The 27,033-nt window shown below is 40.3% G+C and overlaps 1 protein-coding gene across 4 annotated transcripts in view; it reads right to left on the bottom strand.

Moving 5' to 3' along the window:
- LOC110502638 (E3 ubiquitin-protein ligase MARCHF8) overlaps window positions 1-26,719 on the bottom strand; it is a 133,423-nt gene extending 106,704 nt beyond the window's left edge. For 2 of the 4 annotated variants that reach the window (XM_021580841.2, XM_021580843.2), the window contains exon 1: window positions 26,348-26,697. The gene's annotated coding sequence lies outside the window, so the exon portion shown is untranslated. Of the gene's footprint in view, window positions 1-26,347 lie in introns of all 4 variants that reach the window. The other 2 variants (XM_036960313.1, XM_036960312.1) reach the window with 2 other exon arrangements.
- Window positions 26,720-27,033: the final 314 nt, after the last annotated feature.

Raw genomic sequence — 27,033 nt, 5'->3', positions numbered from 1 at the left:
AAATATGTGTGTGTATATGACCAATAAAATGTTATTTTATTTTATTTAGATTGACATTTGGTTGAGTTGTCACCATGTCATTGGATTTAGGTTAAAGGTTTGGTGAAAAAAACACAATTTCCTTACGTTGAGGACTTTTTGCAAATACAATCAGTTTTCCACATTGATTCAGTCAGTTTTTGCACAGTGGGTTGTGTCTTGCTGCAAGTCTTTAATAAGTGATTGACAAGTTCGCCGCCATTGGACTCTGGAGCAGTGGAAACGCGTTCTCTGGAGTGATGAATCATGCTTCACCATCTGGCAGTCCGACGGACAAATCTGGGTTTGGCGCATGCCAGGAGAACTCTATGCATAGTACCAACTGTAAAGTTTAGTGGAGGAGGAATAATGGTCTGGGGCTGTTTTTTATGGTTCGGGCTAGGCGCCTTAGTTCCAGTGAAGGGAAATCTTAACGCTACAGCATACAATGACATTCAAGACGATTCTGTGCTTCCAACCTGTTTCAGCATGACAATGCCCCCGTGCACAAAGCGAGGTCCATACAGAAGTGGTTCGTCGAGATCGGTGTGGAAGAATTTGACTGGACTACACAGAGCCCTGACCTCAACCCTGTCTAACACCTTTGGGATGAATTGGAACGCCCACTGTGAGGCCAGGCCTAATCGGACAACATCAGTGCCCGACCTCACTAATGCTCTTGTGGCTGAATGTCAGCAAATCTCCGCAGCAATGTTCCAACATCTATGGGAAAGCCCTCCCAGAAGAGTGGAGGCTGTTATAGCAGTAAAGGGGGGACCAACTCCATATTGATGCCCCTGATTTTGTAATGAGCTGTTCGACGAGCAGGTGTCCACATACACTACATGACCAAAAGTATCTAAAAGGCCCAAAGAAATCCTACACCCCCTGTCAAAAAATATTTCTGCCGTCTCGGACTGTAGCCTACAGCGCATTTTCTAAATTAGCGGATTAGGACCTGGTGCAGGCCTCATATTTTCTCTTTTTCACATATAGGTTGGGCGGTTGTGGATGAGTTATTAGCAATTGCAGGTGGGTGCGGGTGGAAAAACAGCTGACCGCACCGCTAACCCATTGATTCTTAAAGAATATAACTTATAAATGCCTCATGAGTTCGTTCAACTGTCGGACCCTGTCAGAACCCAAAATATAAGCTTGTTTTACTCCAATGTTGTAAACAATGTAAATAAACATTTTAGAGCCTCAACTCTTTCTCTCCCTCCTCTCCCCTCATCAAATCCACAACAACATCTCACTAATCGTTAGCTCACTGGAGTCAACGAACCTTACAGATACATTTTTATAATATCATAATAGACACAGGTATATATTGGAGTACAGTAATAACATAATCACACATATTTTATTATATGTTTCCTATGATACCACTGACTGGTATTGAACATGTGTGTCAGCCTGTAAACCTTATTGATGGTCAAACACAAGCTGGCAGGCTTCTGTGTGAAGGGACAGTCCAGAATATCTTCAGATAACAAACTTTCATCAAAAAGGCAATACAGGCTGGTTGTGACAATATCTGAATACCACACCTCTGTTTACACTCTTCATAAAGTCCCGTTGTGCGTGCGTGCGTGTTATGCTTTCCGAACATCCCACATCTACTGTCTGTGTCTGGGAAAAATGGAACTGAAATGGTCTGTGGGAAAACAGTCAGACAATTCTAACTGATTGTTCTGCTGAGGTGAATTTTTATTATGAAACCATTGATAAACTGATTAGAAACGTTGACGCAACCTTTCCATCTGTGAGATCTAAACCTGGCCTCGATGTATACAACCCAGTTCTTTCTCTGCTGCAGGCCGGTGCACTTTCAGTGTAATAGGAATGTTTCTCCGTAGAGGCCTGTAAGAATGGACCCTGTATAAAGCTCTAGCTCTGGTAGTTCAAGTCAACAGTGATTTCATTGCAGCCATAAGCAAGGTCTTGAATAAATCTTTCCCTTGTGGTTTTAAATTCAAAGACAGTGCAATGCTGTTTATCAAGTCTCCTGATCTGTTGTGAAAAATGTATTACATCTATTTCAAATGTATTTTAATGAGCCAACCTGGATAAAAGGTATGTTAAATCAAATGTACACCTACATGATACATAAATTAAGCATCCACCCATTAAATGATCTTTCAAAACACAACTGCTGTATAGATCTACACATCCATGACGAATGAAAAGGCCTTCTGTGTAAAGCGGGAACTGCTACTTCAGGGTGACAAAACAGGAGGACCACAATGGCCGTAATGACATCATCAACCAGAGAATGGTAAGGTACAGTACATCCTCAACCAGAGAATGGTAAGGTACAGTACATCATCAACCAGAGAATGGTAAGGTACAGTACATCCTCAACCAGAGAATGGTAAGGTACAGTACATCCTCAACCAGAGAATGGTAAGGTACAGTACATCCTCAACCAGAGAATGGTAAGGTACAGTACATCCTCAACCAGAGAATGGTAAGGTACAGTACATCATCAACCAGAGAATGGTAAGGTACAGTACATCATCAACCAGAGAATGGTAAGGTACAGTACATCCTCAACCAGAGAATGGTAAGGTACAGTACATCATCAACCAGAGAATGGTAAGGTACAGTACATCATCAACCAGATAATGGTAAGGTACAGTACATCATCAACCAGAGAATGGTAAGGTACAGTACATCCTCAACCAGAGAATGGTAAGGTACAGTACATCATCAACCAGAGAATGGTAAGGTACAGTACATCATCAACCAGATAATGGTAAGGTACAGTACATCATCAACCAGAGAATGGTAAGGTACAGTACATCCTCAACCAGAGAATGGTAAGGTACAGTACATCATCAACCAGAGAATGGTAAGGTACAGTACATCCTCAACCAGAGAATGGTAAGGTACAGTACATCATCAACCAGAGAATGGTAAGGTACAGTACATCATCAACCAGATAATGGTAAGGTACAGTACATCATCAACCAGAGAATGGTAAGGTACAGTACATCATCAACCAGAGAATGGTAAGGTACAGTACATCCTCAACCAGAGAATGGTAAGGTACAGTACATCAACCAGAGAATGGTAAGGTACAGTACATCCTCAACCAGAGAATGGTAAGGTACAGTACATCATCAACCAGAGAATGGTAAGGTACAGTACATCATCAACCAGAGAATGGTAAGGTAAAGTACATCCTCAACCAGAGAATGGTAAGGTACAGTACATCATCAACCAGAGAATGGTAAGGTACAGTACATCATCAACCAGAGAATGGTAAGGTACAGTACATCATCAACCAGAGAATGGTAAGGTACAGTACATTCTCAACCAGAGAATGGTAAGGTACAGTACATCATCAACCAGAGAATGGTAAGGTACAGTACATCATCAACCAGAGAATGGTAAGGTACAGTACATCATCAACCAGAGAATGGTAAGGTACAGTACATCATCAACCAGAGAATGGTAAGGTACAGTACATCCTCAACCAGAGAATGGTAAGGTACAGTACATCATCAACCAGAGAATGGTAAGGTACAGTACATCCTCAACCAGAGAATGGTAAGGTACAGTACATCCTCAACCAGAGAATGGTAAGGTACAGTACATCCTCAACCAGAGAATGGTAAGGTACAGTACATCCTCAACCAGAGAATGGTAAGGTACAGTACATCCTCAACCAGAGAATGGTAAGGTACAGTACATCCTCAACCAGAGAATGGTAAGGTACAGTACATCATCAACCATAGAATGGTAAGGTACAGTACATCATCAACCAGAGAATGGTAAGGTACAGTACATCCTCAACCAGAGAATGGTAAGGTACAGTACATCATCAACCAGAGAATGGTAAGGTACAGTACATCCTCAACCAGAGAATGGTAAGGTACAGTACATCCTCAACCAGAGAATGGTAAGGTACAGTACATCCTCAACCAGAGAATGGTAAGGTACAGTACATCCTCAACCAGAGAATGGTAAGGTACAGTACATCCTCAACCAGAGAATGGTAAGGTACAGTACATCCTCAACCAGAGAATGGTAAGGTACAGTACATCCTCAACCAGAGAATGGTAAGGTACAGTACATCCTCAACCAGAGAATGGTAAGGTACAGTACATCCTCAACCAGAGAATGGTAAGGTACAGTACATCCTCAACCAGAGAATGGTAAGGTACAGTACATCCTCAACCAGAGAATGGTAAGGTACAGTACATCCTCAACCAGAGAATGGTAAGGTACAGTACATCCTCAACCAGAGAATGGTAAGGTACAGTACATCCTCAACCAGAGAATGGTAAGGTACAGTACATCATCAACCATAGAATGGTAAGGTACAGTACATCATCAACCAGAGAATGGTAAGGTACAGTACATCCTCAACCAGAGAATGGTAAGGTACAGTACATCCTCAACCAGAGAATGGTAAGGTACAGTACATCATCAACCAGAGAATGGTAAGGTACAGTACATCCTCAACCAGAGAATGGTAAGGTACAGTACATCCTCAACCAGAGAATGGTAAGGTACAGTACATCATCAACCAGAGAATGGTAAGGTACAGTACATCCTCAACCAGAGAATGGTAAGGTGCAGTACATCATCAACCAGAGAATGGTAAGGTACAGTACATCCTCAACCAGAGAATGGTAAGGTACAGTACATCCTCAACCAGAGAATGGTAAGGTACAGTACATCATCAACCAGAGAATGGTAAGGTACAGTACATCATCAACCAGAGAATGGTAAGGTACAGTACATCATCAACCAGAGAATGGTAAGGTACAGTACATCCTCAACCAGAGAATGGTAAGGTACAGTACATCCTCAACCAGAGAATGGTAAGGTACAGTACATCCTCAACCAGAGAATGGTAAGGTACAGTACATCATCAACCAGAGAATGGTAAGGTACAGTACATCATCAACCAGAGAATGGTAAGGTACAGTACATCCTCAACCAGAGAATGGTAAGGTGCAGTACATCATCAACCAGAGAATGGTAAGGTACAGTACATCATCAAAAATAAATAATGTATTACTACTCCCGATCCATTCCAGCTGAGCCAGCACTTCTGCCAAGGTGATATATGGGGGCTGTCAACTGTTTCCAGTTTCATTGCGTACCAATACCATTCATCTCAGCCACCATGTGTGGTAAGTGTTCTGGCACAAAATGTCAGCTGTGGAATGGGATGAGTTATCCCCATATAGGCCTAATGTGAAGTGCTTTGAGGCTTTGTCGAAAGCGCTATATAAAAATGCAACCAACTACCTAGTGCCATCAGCCACCGCCTAGCTCCGATCTCTGTTGTGTGCTTCAGAGGGGCTTTGCAAACAGACTAGATTCCAACCACCACAGAGTTCTTTACACTGCAGGCACAGCAAGGTCTGACATCCTCCACAGAGAGAGAGACTATTCCAGAGGATCAATAGTCATTCTCCCTATGGAGGCTGATAGACAGACATAGTGGAGCACAGAGCACAGCAGGGATAGATTGAGTTACTACTGTAGGGAACAGTAAACAGGCAGACATAGTGGAGCTCAGAGCAGAGTATGGTTAGATTGAGTTAGAAGACAGAAGGTAAACCAGGTCATCACTAATACCGGACTGTATTATATCCATTGCATTACAGAGTCATTCCACCTCAAAAGGCACAATAAAGAAATTGTTTCTGTTGTTAGAAACATTTAAGATTAGCATTCCTGAAACATTACCTTGTTGAAATATAATTTGATCTCTGAGAAATTAAGCTAAGCTGAATGAGTAAGACATGAATGAGTAAGACATGGGGAATTCAACAGAATTATCAATAGCCACCCAAAGACCCCTCCACGCAGATTCCACCCTCAACAACCAGTATACAGTATCAGTTATCTCTGTTTAACAAGTAGTAAGGAGCTGTTGCTTGGAGTATTGATTCTTCACCCTTTGTAATGTATTCCCTGTGAATCTGGTGATGTTTTTTTCCCGTTCAGAAAAATCTACCATTGAAGTCACTTGCATTATTTACCGTAAATTAGTGTGAACGTACCATAGTTGCCCACTAGATGCCGCTCTTCCTGCTACTGCCGCCACACCCTTTTATCCCTTTAGCTGGCCTCTTGTGTTTCTTACAATGTTTCACCACATTTTCTTTGCAACTTTGGTAGGAAACCAATACATTTTGCTCATGATGAAAATAATAGTCCCTTATTGATGTCACTTGTTAAATCCACTTCAACCAGTGTAGATGAAGGGGAGGAGACAGGCTAAAGAAGTATTTTTTTGCCTTGAGACAATTGAGACATGGATTGCGTATGTGTGCCATTCAGAAGGTGAATGGGCAAGACAAAACATGTGCCTTTAACGGGGTCTGGTAGTACGTGCCAGGCGCACCGGTTTGAGTGTGTTAAGAACCAAGGGAGCAACTACTCTTCCTGGGGTCTGACAAAATTAAGGCAGTTAAACAATACATTTATTTTTTACAATACATTCATTACAGAATTCACAACACACCAAGTGTGTGCCCTCAGGCCCATACTCCACTACCACATATCTACAATGCAAAATCCATGTGTACGTGTATGTATAGTGCGTATGTTATGATGTGTGTGTATGCATGTGTCTTTGCCTATGTTTGTGTTACTTCACAGTCCCCGCTGTTCCGTACGGTGTATTTTTACCTGCTTTTTCAATCTGATTCTAGTGCTTGCATCAGTTCCCTGATGTGGAATAGAGTTTCATGTAGTCATAGCTCTACGTAGTACTGTTCTGGACATAGGGACTGTGAAGAGACCTCTGGTGGCATGTCTTGTGGGGTATGCATGGGTGTCCGAGCTGTGTGCTAGTATTTTAAAACAGACAGCTCGGCACATTCAGCTTGTCAACAACTTTTACAAAAACAAGTAATGAGGAAGTCAATCTCTCTTCCACTTTTAGCCATGAGAGATTGACATGCATGTCATTAATGTTAGCTCTCCGTGTACTTTTAAGGGCCAGCCATGCTGCCCTGTTCTGAGCCACCTGCAATTTAGTTAAATAAAGGTTCAATCTGGTCAAACACCATTTTTTCCAGAAGTTTACTAAGGGTTGGTAACAGGCTGATTAGTTGGCTATTTAAACCAGTAAAGGGGGGTTTACTATTCTTGGGTAGCGGAATGACTTTAGCTTCCCTTCAGGCCTGAGGGCACACACTTTTCTAGTAGGCTTAAATTGAAGATATGGCAATATCGTCCGCTATTATTCTCAGTAATTTTCCATCCAGATTGTCAGACCCTGGTGGCTTGTCATTATTGATAGACAACAATACATTTTTTCACCTCTTCCACACTGACTTTACAGAATTCAAAAGTACAATTCTTGTCTTTCATAACTTGGTCAACTATACTTGGATGTGTAGTGTCAGCGTTTGTTGCTGGCATGTCATCCCTAAGTTTGTTTATCATGCCAATGAAAAAGTAATTAAAATAGTTGGCAATATCAGTGGGTTTTGCGATAAATGAGCCATCTGATTCAATGAATGATGGATTTGAGTTGGTTTTTCCCCCAAAATTTCATTTAAGGTGCTCCAAAGATTTTTACTATCATTCATCTTTGATTCATAGTATAGTTTATTTTTATTTAGCTTAGTCACATGATTTCTTAATTTGCAGTACAGTTGGGCTGCCAGACTTATTTGCCATACCTTTTGTCTCATCCCTCTCAACCATACCATTTTTCAATTCCTCATCAATTCAAGGGGGTTTAACAGTTTTTACAGTCATTTTCTTAATGCTTGCGTGCTTATTAGTAACTGGAATAAGTAATTTCATAAATATGTCAAGTGCAGCATCTGGTTGCTCCTCATTACGCACCACAAACCAGCAAATATACTTCACATCATCAACATATGAATCCCAACAAAATGTCTTGTATGACCTCTTATAAAACTATATTAGGCCCATCCTTTGGAACTTTGGTTTTCCTAGATGGCTATTATTTCGTGATCACTACATCCTATGGATTTGGATACTGCTTTAAAGCCAATTTCTGCAGCATTAGTAAAGATGTGATCAATACAGGTTGATGATTCCATTCCTGTGCTGTTTGTAAATACCCTGGTAGGTTAACTGACCACCTGAACCAGGTTGCAGGACCTGGTTACAGTTGGAAGGTTTTTTCTTGAGTGGGTAGCTTGATGAGAGCCAGTCAATATTTAAAATCACCCAGAAAATATACTTCTCTGTTGATATCACATACATTATCAAGCATTTCACACATATTATCCAGATATCACACATATTCACACATATGTTAGCACTTAGTGGTCTATAGCAGCTTCCCACAAGAATGGGCTTTAGGTGAAGAAGATGAACCTGTAGCCATATTACTTCAACAGTATTAAACATTAGATCATCTCTAAGCTTTACAGGCATGTGGTTCTGAATATAGACCTCAACACCGCCCCAGTTGGCATTTCTGTCTTTTCGGTAGATGTTATAACCATCAAAGGTATTATCTAAGTGAGTTTCAGAGATAGTCAGAACATGAATGTCATCTGTTACAAGCAAGTTATTGACTTGGCAAAGGCCATGTTTAACACCTGTTCATTCTTCCATCATATTGCAGATAGCTGAGAAAATTCCTATTAAAAGGAAGATTGAAGTCTGTGGAAGTCAGCAGACTCTTACAAGATTCTTTAAGAAGAAATCTGTGGGTCAGTTGTTAAACAAGTATCTTTTTAAATAAATGGCATAGTGAAATTCACTAAGAGAGTTGCAAACGCTTGTTGAAATTCTTTCACTAATTAAACTGATGTCATTCTATCTCTTCTCTTAACATGAATGGACCCAGAACTTAATTGACCATGTGTTCTGTTTACTTTAGAGACCCATTTTTCCATTTGAAAAAGTGCCATCACACAATTTGTTTGATTTTAAATGTAATTTTTTATTTATTTTTTCAAGATAATTTGTGCTATTTACTTATTTTTTTCTGTTTTAATAAAATACATAATTTGAAGAACAAACAATTGTGGAAATTAATATCTTGTAGTAAAATACTTTAAAAACAGGTTAAACAAATATTTTTAAAAAGGTTTAATGTTCTCTTAGAAAATAGTCCTGATCATATACACTACCGGTCCAAAGTTTTAGAACACCTACTCATTCAAAGTTTTTCTTTATTTTTACTATTTTCTACATTGTAGAATAATAGTGAAGACATCAAAACTATGAAATAGCACATATGGAATCATGTATTAACCAAAAAAAGTGTTAAACAAATCAACATACATTTTAGATTTTAGATTCTTCAAAAGTAGCCACCCATTCCTGAAACAAAATAATGTTTCAGGAATGCTAATTTTGTTGGTTTATAACTACAGAAACGATTTCAGAACAATCTGAGATGGTGGGTGACTTGATGAAATGACATTCACGCCTATCACAAACAAAGCAGAGAGAGCGAGAGTATTTGTGTGTGCGTGTATTTCTGTTGCTTTCCTTCCTCACCGTCATACTGCATACTGAAAGCTACATGAGTTTTGACTCATCTGATGAAATACTAACACATTCTTTTCACATTTACAAAATTGTTGTAACAATGTAACACTACTTGGAAAGAGCAGATATGTTTAAAAGAGAATACTTCAATGTTACAAAGAGAATACTTCATTTGCTGGGCTAGAAAAAGAGAGAGAGAGAGAGAGTAAGAGCGAGAAAGAGCATGAGCGAGAATGACCATATGTGATTATGACTCATCGTTGTTTCATCTACCGAAGGCTTTGTTTATATATATATATATATATATATATATATATATATATATATCGCTCTGTTTGTCCAACAACACAATTGTTCTTTGTTTGAATGTACACTACCGTTCAAAAGTTTCTAGTGTATGAGATGGATGCTGTTTTAGAGGAGATAAATACTCATAGTAAATGCTGCCACCTCAGTCTGATCATAGTGCAGTGACATCATGATTAGCATCACAGTGAAGACACAGGTTCATCCCAATATTCTCTCCTTCATCCTGAAGTGTGCACTCAGTGCCTCTTTACTTGACATCATGGGGAAATCAAAAGAAATCAGCCAAGATCTCAGAAAAACATTTGTAGACCTCCACAAGTCTGGTTCATCCTTGGGAGCAATTTCCAAATGCCTGAAGGTACCACGTTCATCTGTACAAACAATAGTATGCAAGTGTAAACACCATGGGACCACGCAGCCGTCATACTGCTCAGGAAGGAGACGAGTTCTGTCTCCTAGAGATGAACGTACTTTGGTGCGAAAAGTGCAAGTCAATCCCACAACAACAGCACAGGACTTTGTGAAGATGCTGGAGGAAACAGGTACAAAAGTGTCTATATCCACAGTAAAGCAAGTCCAATATCGACATAAGCGGCCTTTCTGGTTATCAAGGAAGAAGCCACTGCTCCAAAACCGCCATAAAAAAGCCAGACTACGGTTTGCAACTGCACATGGGGACAAAGATCGTACTTTTTGGAGCAATGTCCTCTGGGCTGATGAAACAAAAACAGAACTGTTTGGCCATAATGACCATGGTTATGTTTGGAGGAAAAAGTGAGAGGCTTGCAAGTCGAAGAACACCATCCCAACCGTGAAGCACGGGGGTGGCAGCATCATGTTGTGGGGGTGCTTTGCTGCAGGAGGGACTGTTGCACTTCACAAAATAGATGACATCATGAGGAGGAAAATTATGTGGATATATTGAAGCAACATCTCAAGACATCAGTCAGGAAGTTAAAGCTTGGTCGCAAATGGGTCTTCCAAATGGATAATGACCCCAAGCATACTTCCAAAGTTGTGGCAAAATGGCTTAGGACAACAAAGTCAAGGTATTGGAGTGGCCATCACAAAGCCCTGACCTCAATCCTATAGAAAATCTGTGGGCAGAACTGAAAAAGCGTGTGCGAGCAAGGAGGCCTACAAACCTGACTCAGTTACACCAGCTCTGTCAGGAGGAATGTGCCAAAATTCACCCAACTTATTGTGGGAAGTTTGTGGAAGGCTACCCGAAACGTTTGACCCATGTTAAACCACTTAAAGGCAATGCTACCAAATTCTAATTGAGTGTATGTAAACTTCTGACCCACTAGTAATGTGATGAAATAAATAAAAGCTGAAATAAAATCACTCTCTACTATTATTCTGACATTTCACATTATTAAAATAAATAGGTGATCCTAATTTTTACTAGGATTAAATGTCAGGAATTGTGAAAACTGAGTTGAAATGTATTTGGCTAAGGTGTATGTAAACTTCCAACTTCAACTGTATGTAAGGGCTAGACATTCTGCTCTGTTCTGGGCCAATTGTAATTTGCCTATGTCCCTCTTTGTGGCACTTGATCATATGACTGGACAATAGCCCAGGTGTGACAAACCTAGGGCCTGTAGGACTTGTTTTGTTGATAGCGATGTCAAGAAAGCAGAGCAGTGCTTTATTACAGACAGACCACTCCCCATCTTAGCTAACGTTTGTTGTATAAATATGTTTTGACCATGACAGTTTACAATCCAGGGTTACACCAAGCAGTTTAGTCTACTCAATTTGCTCATTTTCCACATTATTCATTAGAAGATTTAGTTGAGGTTTAGGGTTTAGTGAATGATTTGTCCCAAATACAATGCTTTTAGTTTTTGAAATATTTAGGACCAGCTTTTTTATTGCTACCCAAGAAATCATCTGGTGTGTTTTGGTGCATGTGTGTGTTTCAAAATCTATTTCCTCATTTCAATCTACATCATGTTCTTGAACAATCAAAAAGGACTTGGTACAATGACTAACATAGTAGGAATTTGCCCATGAGTACACACCTTTGTGTCTGCTGGCATTTGAAGGGTTCCTATGAAATAAGACAAGCTTCTTTAGAATGGGGATAGGGCAGGGAGAAAGAGACTCCCAAAGCTCAAAATGAAGCACGCATGTCCACACATAAACCACCTTATTACCTCAGTTATAAAGAATGAATGACTTCATCAGAACCATCCTATTTTAAAAAATTATTTAAAAAGATACACAAAGTGCCATTTTGAAATTTGGTTGTGCATCAGCAGTTTTTCCACTTTTTATGTCAGTCACTGACAGTCCCTCAGTTGGCCATGTCAGATAACAATTTTAGATTGGTACAGTGCCTTGCGAAAGTATTCGGCCCCCTTGAACTTTGCGACCTTTTGCCACATTTCAGGCTTCAAACATAAAGATATAAAACTGTATTTTTTTGTGAAGAATCAACAACAAGTGGGACACAATCATGAAGTGGAACGACATTTATTGGATATTTCAAACTTTTTTAACAAATCAAAAACTGAAAAATTGGGCGTGCAAAATTATTCAGCCCCCTTAAGTTAATACTTTGTAGCGCCACCTTTTGCTGCGATTACAGCTGTAAGTCGCTTGGGGTATGTCTCTATCAGTTTTGCACATCGAGAGACTGACATTTTTTCCCATTTCTCCTTGCAAAACAGCTCGAGCTCAGTGAGGTTGGATGGAGAGCATTTGTGAACAGCAGTTTTCAGTTCTTTCCACAGATTGTCGATTGGGTTCAGGTCTGGACTTTGACTTGGCCATTCTAACACCTGGATATGTTTATTTTTGAACCATTCCATTGTATATTTTGCTTTATGTTTTGGATCATTGTCTTGTTGGAAGACAAATCTCCGTCCCAGTCTCAGGTCTTTTGCAGACTCCATCAGGTTTTCTTCCAGAATGGTCCTGTATTTGGCTCCATCCATCTTCCCATCAATTTGAACCATCTTCCCTGTCCCTGCTGAAGAAAAGCAGGCCCAAACCATGATGCTGCCACCACCATGTTTGACAGTGGGGATGGTGTGTTCAGCTGTGTTGCTTTTACGCCAAACATAACGTTTTGCATTGTTGCCAAAAAGTTCCGTTTTGGTTTCATCTGACCAGAGCACCTTCTTCCACATGTTTGGTGTGTCTCCCAGGTGGCTTGTGGCAAACTTTAAACGACACTTTTTATGGATATCTTTAAGAAATGGCTTTCTTGCCACTCTTCCATAAAGGCCAGATTTGTGCAATATACGACTGATTGTTGTCCTATGGACAGAGTCTCCCACCTCAGCTGTAGATCTCTGCAGTTCATCCAGAGTGATCATGGGCCTCTTGGCTGCATCTCTGATCAGTCTTCTCCTTGTATCAGCTGAAAGTTTAGAGGGACGGCCAGGTCTTGGTAGATTTGCAGTGGTCTGATACTCCTTCCATTTCAATATTATCACTTGCACAGTGCTCCTTGGGATGTTTAAAGCTTGGGAAATCTTTTTGTATCCAAATCCGGCTTTAAACTTCTTCACAACAGTATCTCGGACCTGCCTGGTGTGTTCCTTGTTCTTCATGATGCTCTCTGCGCTTTTAACAGACCTCTGAGACTATCACAGTGCAGGTGCATTTATACGGAGACTTGATTACACACAGGTGGATTGTATTTATCATCATTAGTCATTTAGGTCAACATTGGATCATTCAGAGATCCTCACTGAACTTCTGGAGAGAGTTTGCTGCACTGAAAGTAAAGGGGCTGAATAATTTTGCACGCCCAATTTTTCAGTTTTTGATTTGTTAAAAAAGTTTGAAATATCCAATAAATGTCGTTCCACTTCATGATTGTGTCCCACTTGTTGTTGATTCTTCACAAAAAAATACAGTTTTATATCTTTATGTTTGAAGCCTGAAATGTGGCAAAAGGTCGCAAAGTTCAAGGGGGCCGAATACTTTCGCAAGGCACTGTAAGTTAGTCTAGCCAGCTATTATGGCTGAATACCAACCAGGCACACAGGGCATGTGCAAAGGGGCCCTGACCTCTAGGGGGCCAACATTTATTTTGTTAGTCAATCTCACTCAGATATCATTAACATGGCATAAGTCTAGTCAAAATGTGTAGATTTGCAGGAAATTAGTTTAAAAGAAAGAAAAAAATCTCCACCCGATGGCAAAAGGAGAAGAATGGACTGAAATACATTATAAATTGCTAAACTTCTCTCCACCCCGTTGCAAAATGGGTATAATTGCAGAAATATTGTTTTAGAACTGCAACATGTTCTCTACTCCACATGGCAAAACACGTAGAATTGCCAGAAATAAACAAAATAAATTCAAATGTTTCTCTCCGCCATCAAGAAGGGGGCCACTAAAATGTCATGCTCGTGAGGTGTGGGGGTCCCCCAACCAAATCTCGCTGAGGGCCCCCAAAAGTCTAGGGCCGGCCCTGCATAGCCTTCAAACACAAGCATGCAAACACACCCATCTAAAATAGGAGGAGTCAGAGGAAAATGGTATAAGAATAAGGTTCCAATTGAGGTTGATGAAGTCCAAAGCACAGCAGTAAATTAATTGGTGACAGGGAAATGGCACCAAATGAAGTAAAACCGGATCCAACCGTCCATCATGATGAAATAAAGAGGAAAGAAAAACATGAGTCCACAGCTGCTGTGGTGATTTAAGGAGAGAGAGAGAGAGAGAGAGAGAGAGAGAGAGAGAGAGAGAGAGAGAGAGAAAAGAGAGAGAGAGAGAAAAGAGAGAGAGAGAAAAGAGAGAGAGAGAGAAAAGAGAGAGAGAGAGAGAGAGAGAAAAGAGAGAGAGAGAGAGAGAGAGAGAGAGAGAGAGAGAGAGAGAGAAAAGAGAGAAAAGAGAGAGAGAGAAAAGAGAGAGAGAGAAAAGAGAGAAAAGAGAGAGAGAAGAGAGAGAGAGAGAGAGAAGAGAGAGAGAGAGAGAGAGAGAGAGAGAGAGAGAGAGAGAGAGAGAGAGAGAGAGAGAGAGAGAGAGAGAGAGAGAGAGAGAGAGAGAGAGAGAGAGAGAGAGAGAGAGAGAGAGAGAGAGAGAGAGAGAGAGAGAGAGAGAGAGAGAGATGCACAGCATAATGATAACAGACTATGCACAAACCTAGGTAAGGATACAATTCACAATATGTATGGAATCACAATCACGCCACCAATAATTTATTTTTGGACGATACTATTTAAAACGGTTGAGATGTGTAAGTAACAACTTAAATAATATCAATAACAAAACATGTATACGTAAGTGATACAGTGGGGCAAAAAAGTATTTAGTCAGCCACCAATTGTGCAAGTTCTCCCACTTAAAAAGACAAGGCCTGTAATTTTCATCATAGGTACACTTCAACTATGACAGACAAAATTAGAAAAAAAATCCAGAAAATCACATTGTAGGATTTTTTATGAATTTATTTGCAAATTATGGTGGAAAATGAGTATTTGGTCAATAACAAAAGTTTATCTCAATACTTTGTTATATACAGTGCCTTGCGAAAGTATTCGGCCCCCTTGAACTTTGCGACCTTTTGCCACATTTCAGGCTTCAAACATAAAGATATAAAACTGTATTTTTTTGTGAAGAATCAACAACAAGTGGGACACAATCATGAAGTGGAACGACATTTATTGGATATTTCAAACTTTTTTAACAAATCAAAAACTGAAAAATTGGGCGTGCAAAATTATTCAGCTCCTTTACTTTCAGTGCAGCAAACTCTCTCCAGAAGTTCAGTGAGGATCTCTGAATGATCCAATGTTGACCTAAATGACTAATGATGATAAATACAATCCACCTGTGTGTAATCAAGTCTCCGTATAAATGCACCTGCACTGTGATAGTCTCAGAGTTCCGTCAAAAGCATCATGAAGAACAAGGAACACACCAGGCAGGTCCGAGATACTGTTGTGAAGAAGTTTAAAGCCGGATTTGGATACAAAAAGATTTCCCAAGCTTTAAACATCCCAATGAGCACTGTGCAAGCGATAATATTGAAATGGAAGGAGTATCAGACCACTGCAAATCTACCAAGACCTGGCCGTCCCTCTAAACTTTCAGCTTATACAAGGAGAAGACTGATCAGAGATGCAGCCAAGAGGCCCATGATCACTCTGGATGAACTGCAGAGATCTACAGCTGAGGTGGGAGACTCTGTCCATAGGACAACAATCAGTCGTATATTGCACAAATCTGGCCTTTATGGAAGAGTGGCAAGAAGAAAGCCATTTCTTAAAGATATCCATAAAAAGTGTTGTTTAAAGTTTGCCACAAGCCACCTGGGAGACACACCAAACATGTGGAAGAAGGAGCTCTGGTCAGATGAAACCAAAATGTAACTTTTTGGCAACAATGCCAAACGTTATGTTTGGCGTAAAAGCAACACAGCTCATCACACTGAACACACCATCCCCACTGTCAAACATGGTGGTGGCAGCATCATGGTTTGGGCCTGCTTTTCTTCAGCAGGGACAGGGAAGATGGTTAAAATTGATGGGAAGATGGATGGAGCCAAATACAGGACCATTCTGGAAGAAAACCTGATGGAGTCTGCAAAAGACCTGAGACTGGGACGGAGATTTGTCTTCCAACAAGACAATGATCCAAAACATAAAGCAAAATCTACAATGGAATGGTTCAAAAATAAACATATCCAGGTGTTAGAATGGCCAAGTCAAAGTCCAGACCTGAATCCAATCGAGAATCTGTGGAAAGAACTGAAAACTGCTGTTCACAAATGCTCTCCATCCAACCTCACTGAGCTCGAGCTGTTTTGCAAGGAGGAATGGGAAAAAATGTCAGTCTCTCGATGTGCAAAACTGATAGAGACATACCCCAAGCGACTTACAGCTGTAATCGCAGCAAAAGGTGGCGCTACAAAGTATTAACTTAAGGGGGCTGAATAATTTTGCACGCCCAATTTTTCAGTTTTTGATTTGTTAAAAAAGTTTGAAATATCCAATAAATGTCGTTCTACTTCATGATTGTGTCCCACTTGTTGTTGATTCTTCACAAAAAAATACAGTTTTATATCTATATGTTTGAAGCCTGAACTGTGGCAAAAGGTCGCAAAGTTCAAGGGGGCCGAATACTTTCGCAAGGCACTGTACCCTTTGTTGGCAATGACAGAGGTCAAACGTTTTCTGTAAGTCTTCACAAGGTTTTCACACACTGTTGCTGGTATTTTGGCCAATTCCTCCATGCAGATCTCCTCTAGAGCAGTGATGTTTTGGGGCTGTTGCTGGGCAACACGGACTTTCAACTCCCTCCAAAGATTTTCTATGGGGTTGAGATCTGGAGACTGGCTAGGCCACTCCAGGACCTTGAAATGCTTCTTACGAAGCCACTCCTTCATTGCCCGGGCGGTGTGTTTGGGATCATTGTCATGCTGAAAGACCCAGCCACGTTTCATCTTCAATGCCCTTGCTGATGGAAGGAGGTTTTCACTCAAAATCTCACGATACATAGCCCCATTCATTCTTTCCTTTACACGGATCAGTCGTTCTGGTCCCTTTGCAGAAAAACAGCCCCAAAGCATGATGTTTCCACCCCCATGCTTCACAGTTGGTATGGTGTTCTTTGGATGCAACTCAGCATTCTTTGTCCTCCAAACACGACGAGTTGAGTTTTTACCAAAAAGTTATATTTTGATTTCATCTGACCATATGACATTCTCCCAATCTTCTTCTGGATCATCCAAATGCTCTCTAGCAAACTTCAGACGGGCCTTGACATGTACTGGCTTAAGCAGGGGGACCTGTCTGGCACTGCAGGATTTGAGTCCCTGGCGGCGTAGTGTGTTTCTGATGATAGGCTTTGTTACTTTGGTCCCAGCTCTCTGCAGGTCATTCACTAGGTCCCCCCACGTGGTTCTGGGATTTTTGCTCACCGTTCTTGTGATCATTTTGACCCCACGGGGTGAGATCTTGCGTGGAGCCCCAGATCGAGGGAGATTATCAGTGGTCTTGTATGTCTTCCATTTCCTAATAATTGCTCCCACAGTTGATTTCTTCAAACCAAGCTGCTTACCTATTGCAGATTCAGTCTTCCCAGCCTGGTGCAGGTCTACAATTTTGTTTCTGGTGTCCTTTGACAGCTCTTTGGTCTTGGCCATAGCGGAGTTTGGAGTGTGACTGTTTGAGGTTGTGGACAGGTGTCTTTTATACTGATAACAAGTTCAAACAGGTGCCAGTAATACAGGTAACGAGTGGAGGACAGAGGAGCCTCTTAAAGAAGAAGTTACAGGTCTGTGAGAGCCAGAAATCTTGCTTGTTTGTAGGCGACCAAATACTTATTTTCCACCATAATTGCAAATAAATTAATTAAAAATCCTACAATGTGATTTTCTGGATTTTTTTTTTCATTTTCTGTCATAGTTGAAGTGTACCTATGATGAAAATTACAGGCCTCTCTCATCTTTTTAAGTGGGAGAACTTGCACAATTGGTGGCTGACTAAATACTTTTTTGCCCCACTGTATGTTTGAGATAGTATATCATACATATAGATTATGTTTCCTCATTTGTTGCATCAATACCCATCAATCCACGTTGAAGAGACTAGCACAACAGAGCTGCCAGCAAATGTGTGGCGAGCTGGCATTGCCCCCAGCACTTTTGATTTGGTTTAATAAAAAATATTGGAAAAGAGGGACAAAGTACAGTTGTTCAGACTGATTTGCCTCATGATTTAAAATGTATGGAAACAAAAACCATTGATTTCCAAGTTTAAAAAACCAAACAACTCTATGCACAAGGACCACGCTTAACAGTTGTGTCCACGTTTTCAAAAAACTCTTAACTATCTGCTCCGAATTAAGATTCAACGATGTCTGCAGAAATAATTTTGTGTTATCTATGACTTGACACACTGACTTTAAAAAATATATTTTTTGGGTGATTGAACTACAGTAAGTGAAGTGGATTTACACCTTTCTCCGGAATTGCAGTAACATAATTTCATCATAGGTCCCTGATCTGTACTACACAGAAATGGGGTGGGTATAATTTGTGGAATGTTCCAACGGGAATATGTTCCAAAAACTTTGTAAATAACAAGGTTATCAACAAACAACACATACAAAGTTGTATAGCGGTAGAATAAGATACCAGGTTGGGAGTGGACTATTTAATTAAAGTTTTTCACTCACCACATTTATTCCGGAAAATGCCAGTGGCAGCCTATGAACAAACATTAAGAATAACCTACGTGGTGAGTTGATGCCTATTCGTCAAATTGTTGAATTGATCATGCTACTTTGCATGAGTTGTTTGTTGGCAACCTTGTACTTCACAACGTTTTTGGAACAGATTCCTGTTGGAATGTTCCACAAATTATACCCACCCCAGAAATGCATAATTATGGATATGAATGCAATTCTCTTCATGATGATGTATCCTGAATACACAAAGGTATAAATATGCAATATCCTCCTTTGCATATTTGAGTATTATTCTACACACTGGCTATTATTTTAATAGCTCTGCCATTAAATAAGTCCAAACCAATCATAGACGTCTATGTTTCACAAGTTTGGACATCGAAGTAGTGTAGAGCATAGTAGAGTACCATAGAGCACCGAACAGTAGAGTATAGTACAGTAGAATACAATATTATATAGTGTACTCAACTCTACTGTGCTCTACTGTGTACTGTACTCTACTGTTCTTTACTGTACTATACACTCTACTGTGCTATACACTGTTCTCTACTCAATTATACACTACTGTGCTATACACTGTTCTCTACTGTACTATACACGGTACTCTACTCTACTATACACTGTACTCTACTATACACTGTACTCTACTCTACTCAATTATACACTGTACTCTACTATACACTGTTCTTTACTGTACTATACACTGTTCTCTACAGTATTCTACTATACACTATACTCAACTCTACTATACACTATACTCAACTACACACTGTGCTCTACTATACACTGTACTCTACTCTACACTGTACTCTACTATACACTGTACTCTCTACTCTACTATACTCTACTATACACTGTTCTTTACAGTACTATACACTGTTCTCTACTATACAATGTTCTCTACTGTACTCTACTATACACTGAACTCTACTATACACTGTACTCTACTGTACTCTACTATACACTGTTCTCTACTGTACTCTACATTACTCTACTCTACTATACACTGTACTCTACTATACACTGTACTCTATTATACGCTGTACTGTACTATACACTGTTATTTACTGTACTATACACTGTTCTCTACTATACACTGTTCTCTACTGTACTCTACTATACACTGTACTCTACTATACACTGTTCTTTACTGTACTATACACTGTTCTTTACTGTACTGTACACTGTTCTTTACTGTACTATACACTGTTCTCTACTGTACTCTACTATACACTGTTCTCTACAGTACTCTACTATACACTGTACTCTACTATACACTGTTCTTTACTGTACTATACATTGTTCTCTACTGTACTCTACGATACACTGTACTCTACTATATACTGTTCTTTACTGTACTATACACTACTGTACTATACACTGTACTCTACTGTACTATACTGTTCTTTACTGTACTCTACACTGTACTCTACTGTACACTGTTCTTTACTGTACTATAAACTGTTATTTACTGTACTATACACGTATTCACTGTACTCTACACTGTACTCTACTGTACTATACACTGTTCTTTACTGTACTATACACTGTTCTCTACTATACACTGTACTCTACTATACACTGTTCTTTACTGTACTATACATTGTTCTCTACTGTACTCTACTATACACTGTACTCTACTATATACTGTTTTTTACTGTACTATACACTACTGTACTATACACTGTACTCTACTGTATGATACACTGTTCTTCACTGTACTATACACTGTTCTTTACTGTACTCTACTGTACGATACACTGTTCTTTACTGTACTATAAACTGTTCTTTACTGTACTCTACACTGTACTCTACTGTACTCTACACTGTTCTTTACTGTACTATACACTGTTCTTTACTGTACTATACACTGTTATTTACTGTACTATACTGTTCTTTACTGTACTATACACTTATTCACTGTACTCTACACTGTACTCTACTGTACTCTACACTGTTCTTTACTGTACTCTACTGTATGATACACTGTACTCTACTGTACTATACACTTCTTTACTGTACTATAAACTGTACTCTACTGTACTATACACTTATTCACTGTACTCTACACTGTTCTTTACTGTACTATACACTGTTATTTACTGTACTATACACTGTACTCTACTGTACTATACACTGTTATTTACTGTACTATACACTTATTTACTGTACTATACACTGTTCTTTACTGTACTATACACTGTTCTTTACTGTACTATACACTGTTCTTTACTGTACTATACTGTTCTTTACTGTACTATACTGTTCTTTACTGTACTATACACTGTTCTTTACTGTACTATACTGTTCTTTACTGTACTATACACTGTTATTTACTGTACTATACTGTTCTTTACTGTACTATACACTTATTCACTGTACTCTACACTGTACTCTACTGTACTCTACACTGTTCTTTACTGTACTATACACTGTTCTTTACTGTACTCTACTGTACGATACACTGTACTCTACTGTACGATACACTGTTCTTTACTGTACTATACACTTCTTTACTGTACTCTACTGTACTATACACTTATTCACTGTACTCTACACTGTACTCTACTGTACTCTACACTGTTCTTTACTGTACTATACACTGTTATTTACTGTACTATACACTTATTTACTGTACTATACACTGTACTCTACTGTACTATACACTTATTTACTGTACTATACACTGTTCTTTACTGTACTATACACTGTTCTTTACTGTACTGTGCTGTTCAAACTTGTGAACCCAACTGTGGTGTATGACTAATATGATTTCTCTTTGATCCCATTTCTATTGCAGTTACTGATTTTTTCTTCCTCTGAAAATACCGTTTTGATAACGGAATTTCCAGTTTTAATCACTTAATAATTCAAAAACAAAATTGATATCAAAGCACTACCTAATTGATAGGACTACCTTGTTACTTCTGTGAACTTTCATTATCCTCCCTCCCTCATGAATATCTTAAAGATATATGGGGTTTTGGTAACGGAATTTCAAGTCACAAGTAAATGTTTCTTAAATACAGAAGGCAGATAAATGTCTCCAAAACTAAATATAAGTGTTGATATTAGTTGGCACGGGTCTTTAGTTTAACATTATTGTGTTATGTTGTATTTCTAATACCTTAGAAGAATGTATCTAAATCCCCCTTTCCATCTGTTAGACCAGAAATCAAAGACTTTGCTTATTCCCAATTTTTCAGTTGGAACATTTTTAAAACATGTATTGCAACAAAAAAATCGAGACTCAGCTTTCATTTGACACCCAATTTGATATGCTCCAATTAACTTCACATTTTGGTGCTCATGGGTCCTTTTACATGGAAATGACCCTAGGCCTTTTTAATCCAAAATGATTGACTGGAAATAATCAATCAACACAATAGTGATGACATACTGTGCCAGTTCCATTTTAATTACAGATGCAAAGGCCTACAGGATACAACTCTGCAAATAAAGCAAGCTCAGCCCTGTTAGTTCTATGGTCCAATCACAGTTGTTGTCTCTTTATCTGTGTAAAGGACCCCCCATCGCCCTGTTAGTTAAGTTTTAAAATATAATTATCAAATCAAATTTTAGTAGTCACATGCGCCGGATACAACAGTGAAATGCTTACTTACGAGCCTCTAACCAACAATGCAGTTAAAAAAATATATAAGAATAAGGAGTAAAATTAACAAGTAATTAAAGAGCAGCAGTAAAATAACAATGGCGAGAATATATACAGGGGGGTACCGGTACAGAGTCAATGTCCGGGGGCACCGGTTATTTGAGGTAATATGTATATGTTCGTAGAGTTATTAAAATGAATATGCATAGATGATAACAACAGAGAGTAGCAGCAGTGTAAAAGGGGGGGGGGGGGCAATGCAAATAGTCTGGGTAGCCATTTAATTAGGTGTTCAGGAGTCTTATGGCTTGGGGGTAGAAGCTGTTTAGAAGCCTCTTGGACCGAGACTTGCCGCTCCGGTACCCCTTTCGTGCGGTAGCAAAGAAAACAGTATTTGACCAGGGTAGCTGGAGTAGTTCACCATTTTTATTTTTTTATTTTATTTTCCTCTGACACCGCCTGATATAGAGGTCCTGGATGGCAGGAAGCTTGGCTCCAGTGATGTACTGGGCCGTTCGCACTACCCTCTGTAGTGCCTTGCGGTCGGAGGCCGAGCGGTTGCCATACCAGGCAGTGATGGTGCACCTATAGAACCTTTTGAGGATCTGAGGACCCATTTTCAGTCTCCTGAGGGGGAATAGGTTTTGTCGTGCCTCTTCACAACTGTCTTGGTGTGCTTGGACCATGTTAGTTTGTTGGTGAAGTGGACACCAAGGAACTTGAAGCTCTCAACCTGCTCCACTGCAGCCCCGTCGATGAAAATGGGGGAGTGCACGGTCCTCTTTTTCCTGGAGTCTACAATAATCTCCTCTATCTTGAGCACGCTGAGGGAGAGGATGTTGTCCTGGCACCACACGGCCAGGTCCCAGACCTTCTCCCTAAAGGCTGTCTCGTCGTTGTCGTGATCAGGCCTACCACTGTTGTGTCATCGGCAAACTTAATGATGGTGTTGGAGTTGTGCCTGGCCATGCAGTCATGAGTGAACAAGGAGTTCAAGAGGGGACTGAGCATGCACCCTTGAGGGACACCTGTGTTGAGGATCAGCATGGCAGATGTGTTGTTACCGATCCTTATCACATGGGGGCGGCCCGTCAGGAAGTTCAGGATCCAGTTGCAGAGGGAGGTGTTCAGTCCCAGGATCCTTAGCTTATTGATGAGCTTTGAGGGCACTATGGTGTTGAACGCTGAGCTGTAGTCAATGAATAGCATTCTCACATATGTGTTCCTTTTGTCCAGGTGGGAAAGGGCAATGTGGAGTGCAATAGAGATTGCATCATCTGTGGATCTGTTGGGGCGGTATGCAAATTGGAGTGGGTCTAGGGTTTCTGGGACAATGGTGTTGTGAGCCATGACCAGCCTTTCGAAGCACTTCATGGCTACAGACGTGAGTGCTATGGGTCGGTATTCGTTTAGGCTGGTTACCTTGGTGTTCTTGGGCACAGACACTATGGTGGTCTGCTTGAAACATGCTGGTATTACAGACTCGGACAGGGAGAGGTTGAAAATGTCAGTGAAGACACTTGCCAGTTGGTAAGCGCATGCTCGCAGTACACGTCCTGGTAATCCGTCTGGCCCTGCGGCCTTGTGAGCGTTGACCTGTTTAAAGGTCTTACTCATATCGGCTGCGGAGAGCTGGTGTTTCAGTGTTGCTTGCCTCAAAGCAAGCATATACGTAGTTTAGTAGGCTAGTGTCACTGGCTGTGGCTGTGCTTCCCTTTGTAGTCTGTAATGGTTTGTAAGCCCTGCCACATCCGTCGAGCACCAGAGTCAGTGTAGTACGATCTTAGTCCTGTATTGACGCTTTGTCTGTTTGATGGTTCGTCGGAGGGCATAGCGAGATTTCTTATAAGCTTCCGGGTTAGAGTCCCGCTCCTTGAAAGCGGCAGCTCTAGCCTTTAGCTCAGTGCAGATGTTGCCTGTAATCTATGGCTTCTGGTTGGGGTATGTACGTACAGTCACTGTGGGGACAATGTGATCGATGCACTTATTGATGAAGCCAATGACTGATGTGGTCTACTTCTCAGAGGAATCCCGGAACCTATTCCAGTCTGTGCTAGTAAAACAGCTTAGCATCTGCTTCATGCTTCTTGTAGCTTAGCATCTGCTTCATCTGACCACTTGTTTTATTGATCTAGTCACTGGGGCTTCCTGCTTTCATTTTTGCTTGTAAGCAGGAATGGTCAGATTTGCCAAATGGAGGGCGAGGGAGAATGTTGTATGTGTTTCGGTGTGTGGAGTAAAGGTGGTCAAGAGTTTTTATTCCTCTGGTTGCACATTTAACATGCTGATAGAAATTTGGTAAAAACAGATTTAAGTTTCCCTACATTAAAGTCCCGGCTACTAGGAGCGCCGCCTCTGGGTGAGCATTTTCTTGTTTGCTTATGGCGGAATACAGCTCATTCAATGCTGTCTTAGTGCCAGCCTCTGACTGTGGTGGTATGTAAACAGCTACGAAAAATACAGATGAAAACTCTAGGTAGGTAGTGTGGTCTACAGTTTATCATAAGATTCTCTACCTCAGGCGAGCAATAGCTTGAGACTTCCTTAGATATCGTGCACCAGCAGTTATTTACAAAAATACATAGTCCGCCGCCCCTTGTCTTACCAGACGCCGCTGTTCTATCCTGCCGGTGCAGCATATAACCAGCCATCTGTATGTTGATAGTGTCGTCGTTCAGCCATGTCTCCGTGAAGCATAAGATATTACAGTTTTGAATGTCCCGTTGGTAGTTTAATCTTCCACGTAAGTCATCTATTTTATTGTCCAAAGATTGCACGTTTGCTAGCAGAATGGAAGGAAGTGGGGCTTATTCAATCGCCTATGAATTCTCAGAAGGCAGCCCGCCCTTCCGTACCCTTTTTCTCCGCCTCCTCTTCACGCAAATCACGGGGATCTGGGCCTGTTCCCGAGAAAGCAGTATATTGTTCACGTCAGCCTCAATAAAGGAATAAAAGGATTCTGCCAGTCTGTGGTGAGTAATCGCAGTCCTGATGCCCAGAAGTTATTTTCAATCATAAGAGATGGAATCAGCAACATTATGTAAAAAATAAGTACAAAAATAGGTTACAAACAATGCAAAAAACCCAACTGTTTGGGGGCACGTAAAACAGGTTTTAAGAGTTTCATCATCCCTGGGCCAGGAGCTTTTCCAGTTAAAAAAAACAACATTTTACCTGCTTAGAAAAAAAATCTGGTCCCATCATAGCCCATATAAAAGTGGTTTGTTTTACATCTGATTCATTATTGTCATACCATACAACTAGCATCCAGAGTTTTACCTGGTTAGCCTACTAGATCAGGACAAACTCTGGGCCCCAGGAAAACAATTTGTACCCCACCACATATCCTATGTGTACTGTATCTCAAAATATTTACTTACATAGACATTTTCTTATTGTTTGTTTTGGTGGCAGGAATGGGCTTCCATACAGTAAATATGTGATTGTACATTGAAGAACAGCGCAATATTATTTAGGGTAGCCAATCCGAGGATATTCCATCTGATTATCTCACATAATCACAAATAAAGGACCATTAATGCCAACACTGGAAGAAGAATAGCCTAGTGGTGGCATTCTCAAAGAGCAGAGGAATGTGACAGAATTATTGTGCAAACAAAATAAAAATCAGTAACAGCAAACCTACTCGCCAACCGGACAAAACTGTATGAATACCTAGGCTATTTAGCCTTAGCTGACATTAAATATATTCAGAATAAAGCAGCTGATTCGCTATGGGTCCATATCGCACATACTATTTTTGAAGTAGGCTAATGTCACACCCACCTTATTTTTGTGCTGTAGAAATACTGTCAGTTATGTATTTATGTAGGCTACAGTGATCGTGGAGTGCAGATATTCACACAATCCGTATAGTCTCAGCTATTCCATCAAGACATGCGTCGTCTCTGTGATATTTTTTTATATAAGGCGCAGCAGTTACAATGTAGCCAAACATTTACATTTTCCGAAGTTCTCCGTGGCGATGAAACGCTCACTTCCCCCGTTCAAAATGCACACACCGTGCAGAGCAAAAAAAGATCACCCACCGGCGCTTTCTCCCAGGCTCACTGGTGATGATGTTTTGTATATTTCATAGCGCCCATCCGCATAAGTATGCTTCACTGACTTCCGCCTTACAATTGAGTGAAAAAAAATAGGACGTGTAGAAAAACGGCTTTAAGGCAGGCACGTCAGAGAAGGGGGGGCTTACTTTTCTCTGCTTTTGATAGATTTAAACACAATTTGAATCACCATGGCCACAACCATAAACTGTCAACTCCATCTGCCTGATAGATTAAAATACAATATTAATTTAATTCGGGTTTAAAGTCATAAAGCATCTGAGAAAATACTAAACTGCTACTGTGTTTTCCACTTGATTGAATAAGACAAATATTTTTTTGTCAACTCATTATGACATCAACTCCGACAGATTTTTATCCAATGCCAACTCCATCAGACAGATGAAT

The sequence above is a fragment of the Oncorhynchus mykiss genome, chromosome 23, assembly GCF_013265735.2.
Source record: "Oncorhynchus mykiss isolate Arlee chromosome 23, USDA_OmykA_1.1, whole genome shotgun sequence".
In the NCBI taxonomy this organism is placed as follows: domain Eukaryota; kingdom Metazoa; phylum Chordata; class Actinopteri; order Salmoniformes; family Salmonidae; genus Oncorhynchus; species Oncorhynchus mykiss.
The sequence above is the reverse complement of the archived record's forward strand: the minus strand, read 5'-3'. Positions and strand labels throughout refer to the sequence as shown.